Source organism: Dreissena polymorpha, chromosome 3 (assembly GCF_020536995.1).
Source record: "Dreissena polymorpha isolate Duluth1 chromosome 3, UMN_Dpol_1.0, whole genome shotgun sequence".
Taxonomy (NCBI): Eukaryota; Metazoa; Mollusca; class Bivalvia; order Myida; family Dreissenidae; genus Dreissena; species Dreissena polymorpha.
The window spans coordinates 73261132-73270256 of NC_068357.1; the positions used below are offsets into that span (position 1 = coordinate 73261132).

Genomic DNA, 9125 nt, shown 5'->3' on the forward strand with positions numbered 1-9125 from the left:
ATAATTTTTTACTTTTAACTGTGAAATGACGTCATTTTTTTGACGAAATGACGTCATTATCCCACCGAAAATCATTAGTTAAACTCTTAAACAATGTGTCCCGATTTTCGTAATTCCGTCTTGACAGAGTTGTCGTTCGTGCGGGTAGGTATACCTACTTCCGGTGTTAAGGAAACAATGGGAAAATACTTCTGTTCCATCGTTAAATGCCATAATTTTAGCGGTATAACCGGTAAATTTTCAAAAAAAGTAACATTACATAAATTGCCTAAAGACTCATGTACAAGAAAAGCTTGGATGACAGCAATTAGCCGGCAAAATTGGTTTCCAACGGCTGAACTCGCGTCCGAAACAAAATTCCTACTGAAAATTTACCTCAGCGCAAAGTAGTACCAAAACATGAAAGAAAGCAGCGTATATTAAGACAGCCGCTTCCAGAAAATATCACTGTCACCTCTGCCCTACATTTCCATTCGTATGTACCAGACAGGTACCATGTTTTGTAGTCATAATCCAAATTGTCAACATCATGTTCAAAGGGTATAAAAATATACGTTGCCCCTATAGTTTCATCCATTCCTATGAATTCAGCCACCAAATGTAAGACATATTTGGATAAACATGAGGTACTTATCTTATTTTTGTCATAAAAAGTTTCATATGATATTAAAAGGGTAAAATAAAACACAATAGATCTAGTCAAATTTTGATAAAGTATTTCTTTTATTCTATATAATTTTACATACATTTAAGCGTTATGCATATAAACCAGCAAATTCATGAACATGTCATTACTTATAATGAATAATATGTCCGACACATAAAATGAACAAGATTTCTATGATCACTCGTGAATTAAAGGGATATTATGGGCATCTAACAGTTGATAGGTGTCTATCGCAACCGTTGTTTAATTTTAATGTTTTCAATTCATATACACTTATATTTGTTAATGCAGCATAAACTTACTAAAACAATATCCTGAAAAGAGAAAAAATAATGCATTTGAATATCAACTGTACTTTCGTTTTGACAACTGACAACACAAATGATTCGATTTACGATGTGAATCTTAATTTAGTTTTAGTGAAGATTCGTTCATAAGACACAAAGACACTATTTTGTTTTACGGATCATTTCGGCTTTGCGGAGTGGGTGAGTCATGTAAAATATCGAATATTATATATATTTTTATAAACAACTGGTAGCAAGATGAGTTGCAGATAATTGGTCAGTAACCACATTTTAACTAAATCTTTTGACCTTTTCGTTAATATTATGTTTTATAAGTGAATGTAACAGCTGTAATATTGATCTTAAACATATAGGCTTCGTATTTTAACTTTTCGCGGTATTGAATATGAACTGTTGAAATATTAACGAAAAATCTAAAACTTTTGCGGGACATGCATCGCTTTTCAATAACAACGCAACTATAATGGTTATAATCACTCTTGAAACATTTCAATGTAGCACTACGATATCCTTTGTTCATTTGAATAAATAAAATAACGTGCATATTTTTACGCACTTATAAAATATAATATATAGTAACAATCAAATATATGATATTTTACTATGCATATTTAATACATATTGTGTATTTTTCATTGAACATTGAAATGAACATTGCAGAAAAAGTGTCGATATTGCTTATATTCGTCCATATCCGCACTTTTCGGTCATATCCGCGGATATGAGTCATATACGCATTTTAGACGGACCGCTTTTTACCCTGGATACTCGTGATCAATCTCTTGCACGACGGTCACATTACATTCACCTCTGTGTTGGGCTCAGAACGGACTATTGTTTTGAAAGCGTCTCATTCATGTCATGATCATTCCAAGCGTTCATCATTGAGGTTACAGTACACTAAACAATCTCTTGCACGACGGTTACATTGCATTAACTGCATTAAAGAAAACCATCTCATACCATGATATCTTATATCAGTCTTAATTAATTATTATAAAATTGATATGTTTTTTTTATGTTAAGAAACCAACATACATAAATACGTCGAAGCAATGCCTAACGTCACTCAATAAAAAATATGTACAATTGTTTACATTTGTGAAGTGCGTGGAATGATTACATCTGTGTAAATGGGCAATTAAATAGTTCCAAAGAGTTGCATTAAAACTCACAAGTTTTTGCTTGATTTATCGTACATTTAAAAGTCATATTTCTTAATTAAATGCATGCGATCTTAAATATCCACTCAAATATACATTGTATGCGTTTGTTCGGTTTTAGCTATTTGGTAGACAAAATGGCGTGCTGAGCCTTATGGTTACAATATACTAAATCATTTTGGTGTTCAATGCTATACCCTCTAAAAAATGGAACGTCATTTATTTGAAGACACAATTCTCTGTATGTGCACTTGCCATGACTTTATTTTTGAATATTTCTGTGTGCATGTGGTAGGGAAAACATTGTTGTATACTACAAATTCAGTGTTTTGCTTATAGGTTGGAGACTACATGAGATTTTGACAGATGGCGGGAAACCCTCATCAACTGGAGATCAGCCGGTAAAAAGGTGGCCTTAAAACAGTGACCGTTGATTCGCGTCGAGTTCTTTCTTACATACTGCATGACCTATCTTTTTTATTGTTTAAATCCATTCGGCTTGGCATGCTCTTTAAGAAAAGGTATGGGTATGGGGGTGTCTACGCGCAAAAGTTTGACTTTATTTTTCGTTGAAGTTGTTGATTTTACATTGAATTTGTTAAGGAAATCTTTTGGTATATTGTAACCTAAACTAACTTTAGGTAAAAATGAAATATCATCTGCAAGTGCAAAATATGACTGGTAAAGCTGATTTTTGGTCATTTCTTAGCAAAAGAGAAGATTATAAGTGCATTAAATGCATGAATTCAGATGATTTGACCCAAAATAGTTGTTTTTCAAGTTGACCCTCCACCCTTATATAGCCGAATAAGGGCTAAATTGCTTTCCAACTTAAGTTCAAAGGCATATTGGTTGACCGTGTAGCATTAATGTACTACATGATGTCAGAATTCAACGCCTGGGTCTCCGTGATCCAGTAACGCAACAATAGCTTGTGCGTAAAGCATTAACATTCAAACAGAGCCCCATTTCACCGATATGGAATGGCGGACATTTTTACAGATTGGACAGTGCAACAGATGCTTAGCTGAGCCAGCCTTCATATTTAGTACAATCATGAATATAACAAGCTTTATCACTACATATTATTCTTATAAATACACTTAAAATACATAAATGCATGTGTTTTTTTTCATTTTATATCTATTTCAATTGGGTATTTTGACTTTTTCAGGTAGAGGAATGTCTGCGACTAAGCCGAGGGCCACTGCATAAGGGTTATTGATGGCAAAACAGGTAATAATACTAAATTATTATCATGTACACAAGCAAATAAGCATATTAATGATGCTTAAGGTGTGAAATACTGCCCTAATCAGGTTTGTGGTCACTCAAACCCTTGCCGTTGTGCAATTCCCCGTTCAGTTTGAATCTATAGTTCCGCATCCCGACACGTAAAGCTCGTGCTTTGCTGGCAGCGGCAGTTGGCACTAAACAGGTTTATCCTTGTTCCTGAGCATGTATGCAGTACAGCTGAGTTAATTTGCTACTTGTAACCCTACAATTAGCTTGTGTTTGGTATTGTTTTCTCACAATAGCGCTTACTGTTAATGTTCTGGCTTGAAAGGATGTCGCGTCGGACTTAAACATAGGATTGTTGTAGCAAGTGTCCCCTTCATCATTTACCTAAGAGGGATCTTTTTGCCAACATTTGGCACTTTCAGCAACCAGTTTTGTTTTTTATTTGGTACATGATTCTCTCATTCAGTGATATAAGGGAAGTATTGACCTTATTCGCGTGTCTTTGCATACAAAGGTGACATGGATCGATGATATTTGTTGTGTTGAGAATTCTGCGTGAAGCTGTGTGTCCAGAAGAAGTACTAGAAACCCCTTTCAGGAAGCCTACATTGATCTGAGCTCCTTTCTGGCCCTGCTAGTACATGGAACCTCATTGCTAAGCTTATAATGCTTGCCTAAATATATGTATCTTGTTCATTTTAACCTTTCCTTCCGGTCTAAACCCCCAACATGAGCATTTTTTCTTTCGCTCGGTTATGAACCTCCATTTTCACCTGATTGCCACCATAAAAATAGTCAAAAGTACTTATTTCTTGCCCAAAATATAAAATTTTGTATTCTCTTGAACCTCTAAATGAGAGCTGGCAGTGCATATTGGCCATCTGCTGCAGTTTAAAGGCACCCATGACATTATGTGTTAAAATATATCATTGGCTGCTGGTAAATAAAGGGGCTCCGAGCGACAAGGCGCTTTCAAGATTTCACGCTTTTATTGTTGCGCAACAAAAAGTTATTGGAAGCTTATTGATTTCTACACTTCAAAGTATCTTTGATCTTACATTTTTACTAATTTGTTTATTGTTTTGGATGAAATTGGATTTTTTTTGCTTTGAAATTGACATTTTTGGGGTTATTTAAAGAAAAAACACACTAAAAAGACATTATCAAAATTGCTTAGAGTGAAAATATCTAACAAATTCATTCTTTTCCCACCCCGCATAAGCCCCAGGTGCCTATCCATTTGGTTTGTTTTGGTATTTTGTTGCAGATATTGAACACAACAGCTTTAAATCTTAAAGGGACATTTAAGCTCCAACAGGCCTAAAATCGCCTTCTTCGGACGGAAAACACCAGCGTGTGAAAATATGATATAAAATGGCCAAATGGACAGATAATCCAGCCAAACTTAATATATTGGTGCAATATGAATAGGAAGATAATAATATGCAAGAAAAACACATTTTAATCAGAAAATATTTCTCCTTGAGGTTACAATATACTAAATCATTTTGGTGTTCAATGCTATACCCTCTAAAAAATGGAACGTCATTTATTTGAAGACACAATTCTCTGTATGTGCACTTGCCATGACTTTATTTTTGAATATTTCTGTGTGCATGTGGTAGGGAAAACATTGTTGTATACTACAAATTCAGTGTTTTGCTTATAGGTTGGAGACTACATGAGATTTTGACAGATGGCGGGAAACCCTCATCAACTGGAGATCAGCCGGTAAAAAGGTGGCCTTAAAACAGTGACCGTTGATTCGCGTCGAGTTCTTTCTTACATACTGCATGACCTATCTTTTTTATTGTTTAAATCCATTCGGCTTGGCATGCTCTTTAAGAAAAGGTATGGGTATGGGGGTGTCTACGCGCAAAAGTTTGACTTTATTTTTCGTTGAAGTTGTTGATTTTACATTGAATTTGTTAAGGAAATCTTTTGGTATATTGTAACCTAAACTAACTTTAGGTAAAAATGAAATATCATCTGCAAGTGCAAAATATGACTGGTAAAGCTGATTTTTGGTCATTTCTTAGCAAAAGAGAAGATTATAAGTGCATTAAATGCATGAATTCAGATGATTTGACCCAAAATAGTTGTTTTTCAAGTTGACCCTCCACCCTTATATAGCCGAATAAGGGCTAAATTGCTTTCCAACTTAAGTTCAAAGGCATATTGGTTGACCGTGTAGCATTAATGTACTACATGATGTCAGAATTCAACGCCTGGGTCTCCGTGATCCAGTAACGCAACAATAGCTTGTGCGTAAAGCATTAACATTCAAACAGAGCCCCATTTCACCGATATGGAATGGCGGACATTTTTACAGATTGGACAGTGCAACAGATGCTTAGCTGAGCCAGCCTTCATATTTAGTACAATCATGAATATAACAAGCTTTATCACTACATATTATTCTTATAAATACACTTAAAATACATAAATGCATGTGTTTTTTTTCATTTTATATCTATTTCAATTGGGTATTTTGACTTTTTCAGGTAGAGGAATGTCTGCGACTAAGCCGAGGGCCACTGCATAAGGGTTATTGATGGCAAAACAGGTAATAATACTAAATTATTATCATGTACACAAGCAAATAAGCATATTAATGATGCTTAAGGTGTGAAATACTGCCCTAATCAGGTTTGTGGTCACTCAAACCCTTGCCGTTGTGCAATTCCCCGTTCAGTTTGAATCTATAGTTCCGCATCCCGACACGTAAAGCTCGTGCTTTGCTGGCAGCGGCAGTTGGCACTAAACAGGTTTATCCTTGTTCCTGAGCATGTATGCAGTACAGCTGAGTTAATTTGCTACTTGTAACCCTACAATTAGCTTGTGTTTGGTATTGTTTTCTCACAATAGCGCTTACTGTTAATGTTCTGGCTTGAAAGGATGTCGCGTCGGACTTAAACATAGGATTGTTGTAGCAAGTGTCCCCTTCATCATTTACCTAAGAGGGATCTTTTTGCCAACATTTGGCACTTTCAGCAACCAGTTTTGTTTTTTATTTGGTACATGATTCTCTCATTCAGTGATATAAGGGAAGTATTGACCTTATTCGCGTGTCTTTGCATACAAAGGTGACATGGATCGATGATATTTGTTGTGTTGAGAATTCTGCGTGAAGCTGTGTGTCCAGAAGAAGTACTAGAAACCCCTTTCAGGAAGCCTACATTGATCTGAGCTCCTTTCTGGCCCTGCTAGTACATGGAACCTCATTGCTAAGCTTATAATGCTTGCCTAAATATATGTATCTTGTTCATTTTAACCTTTCCTTCCGGTCTAAACCCCCAACATGAGCATTTTTTCTTTCGCTCGGTTATGAACCTCCATTTTCACCTGATTGCCACCATAAAAATAGTCAAAAGTACTTATTTCTTGCCCAAAATATAAAATTTTGTATTCTCTTGAACCTCTAAATGAGAGCTGGCAGTGCATATTGGCCATCTGCTGCAGTTTAAAGGCACCCATGACATTATGTGTTAAAATATATCATTGGCTGCTGGTAAATAAAGGGGCTCCGAGCGACAAGGCGCTTTCAAGATTTCACGCTTTTATTGTTGCGCAACAAAAAGTTATTGGAAGCTTATTGATTTCTACACTTCAAAGTATCTTTGATCTTACATTTTTACTAATTTGTTTATTGTTTTGGATGAAATTGGATTTTTTTTGCTTTGAAATTGACATTTTTGGGGTTATTTAAAGAAAAAACACACTAAAAAGACATTATCAAAATTGCTTAGAGTGAAAATATCTAACAAATTCATTCTTTTCCCACCCCGCATAAGCCCCAGGTGCCTATCCATTTGGTTTGTTTTGGTATTTTGTTGCAGATATTGAACACAACAGCTTTAAATCTTAAAGGGACATTTAAGCTCCAACAGGCCTAAAATCGCCTTCTTCGGACGGAAAACACCAGCGTGTGAAAATATGATATAAAATGGCCAAATGGACAGATAATCCAGCCAAACTTAATATATTGGTGCAATATGAATAGGAAGATAATAATATGCAAGAAAAACACATTTTAATCAGAAAATATTTCTCCTTGAGGTTACAATATACTAAATCATTTGGTGTTCAATGCTATACCCTCTAAAAAATGGAACGTCATTTATTTGAAGACACAATTCTCTGTATGTGCACTTGCCATGACTTTATTTTTGAATATTTCTGTGTGCATGTGGTAGGGAAAACATTGTTGTATACTACAAATTCAGTGTTTTGCTTATAGGTTGGAGACTACATGAGATTTTGACAGATGGCGGGAAACCCTCATCAACTGGAGATCAGCCGGTAAAAAGGTGGCCTTAAAACAGTGACCGTTGATTCGCGTCGAGTTCTTTCTTACATACTGCATGACCTATCTTTTTTATTGTTTAAATCCATTCGGCTTGGCATGCTCTTTAAGAAAAGGTATGGGTATGGGGGTGTCTACGCGCAAAAGTTTGACTTTATTTTTCGTTGAAGTTGTTGATTTTACATTGAATTTGTTAAGGAAATCTTTTGGTATATTGTAACCTTATGCAGAGTTGTATGTGAGAGCAAGGAACGACAACTCTGCGTGGAGATTGACTCGTGATACCTGGGAGGCGGAAAACAACAACGGGCGAGGCCTCCCGTGATACCTACCCGAATGGGAGACAACTTCTTAATTACGAAAATCCCGAATATGACGTTATGTGCGTTTTATAAATGGGTTGAAGGTGCGGGACCGGCGTACGTTGAAATACTTTGCTTCGCGATTGACCAGCCTGTAAATGCGATAGTGTACATCAATGTTTTTTAATCAACTGCTTACCAAAAATAAACACAATGATAGTTTTTTTCGTATCATATTGGTCAGAAAGAAATAAATTAAGCGGAAACAAAAATATGCAATTATTATATACACGTGCGGCAAGATGCACCAACATCCGCACATGGTTCAGAAGTATTAGAGCGTCGTGGATGAATAATATTTTAGTTCATCAGATATGCTATGTAGTAAATTATCTCAAACAACATTACATAAAAGTTTATATCTTAAGCCGTTGTTTGAGAAATCAAAGGTTTCCGATTTATTTTTAAGCATAACATGAAACGTACATAACGATTTTGATTACACTTCAACACCGTTATTTCGAACACCGATAAGCCGAAGTCACCGTTATTTCGAAGTATTATTCGGGTCCCGATTTTGGTTCTTCTTTGTTTAATGTAAAATTTCATTGTTAATCCGAACTTCGTTAAACCGAAGAAATCGTTATTTCGAAGTGATTCAGTCGGTCCCAACACTATAATTCGCACCTTATTATCAATCTTTAATCCGAAGTCAAAACTGCAAAATACTGAGCGTATTTTCACACCTTGTCGTGGCGCGTCAAAAGCCGATAATTACACCTTTGTCGTCTGTGCGAAAGCTGGTGTTCAGAGAGACATTGCGTATTGGTAAAAAAAAGTTAATTCATTTCCGAAAATGTATTCATATGTTTGTATGTCTGATAATTTGTGCTATTCGTTATATTTTATATGTTCTGTAATAAGACAAAAATACAAAAAAACAAGAAAAAGAATATTTTTATTCCTCCGTTTGTTACAAGTGGAAATCTATTGCTATATGACTAGTTTACGCTTTTAAGTTAGAAACGTTCTATTTTAACAGAATCAAAAAAGCCTTCTGTCAAATGTTTATTTCGAATTATCGTTAATCCGAAGTTTTTTTAACGGTCCCGACGACTTCGAAATAACGGTGTTGAA

General features: G+C 35.5%; 1 long non-coding RNA gene across 2 annotated transcripts; it reads left to right on the forward strand.

The window, feature by feature from the left end:
• Nucleotides 1–2299: 2299 nt before the first annotated feature.
• LOC127874763 (uncharacterized) lies at nt 2300–7905 on the forward strand. Of its 2 annotated transcripts, XR_008047083.1 has the most exons (5): nt 2300–2539; nt 3313–3374; nt 5050–5111; nt 5885–5946; nt 7621–7905. It is a non-coding gene; the product is annotated as an uncharacterized LOC127874763 (long non-coding RNA). The 2 variants fall into 2 exon arrangements; XR_008047082.1 differs by lacking the exons at nt 5885–5946; nt 7621–7905 and having other exon boundaries at nt 5050–5711.
• The last annotated feature ends 1220 nt before the right edge of the window (nt 7906–9125 follow it).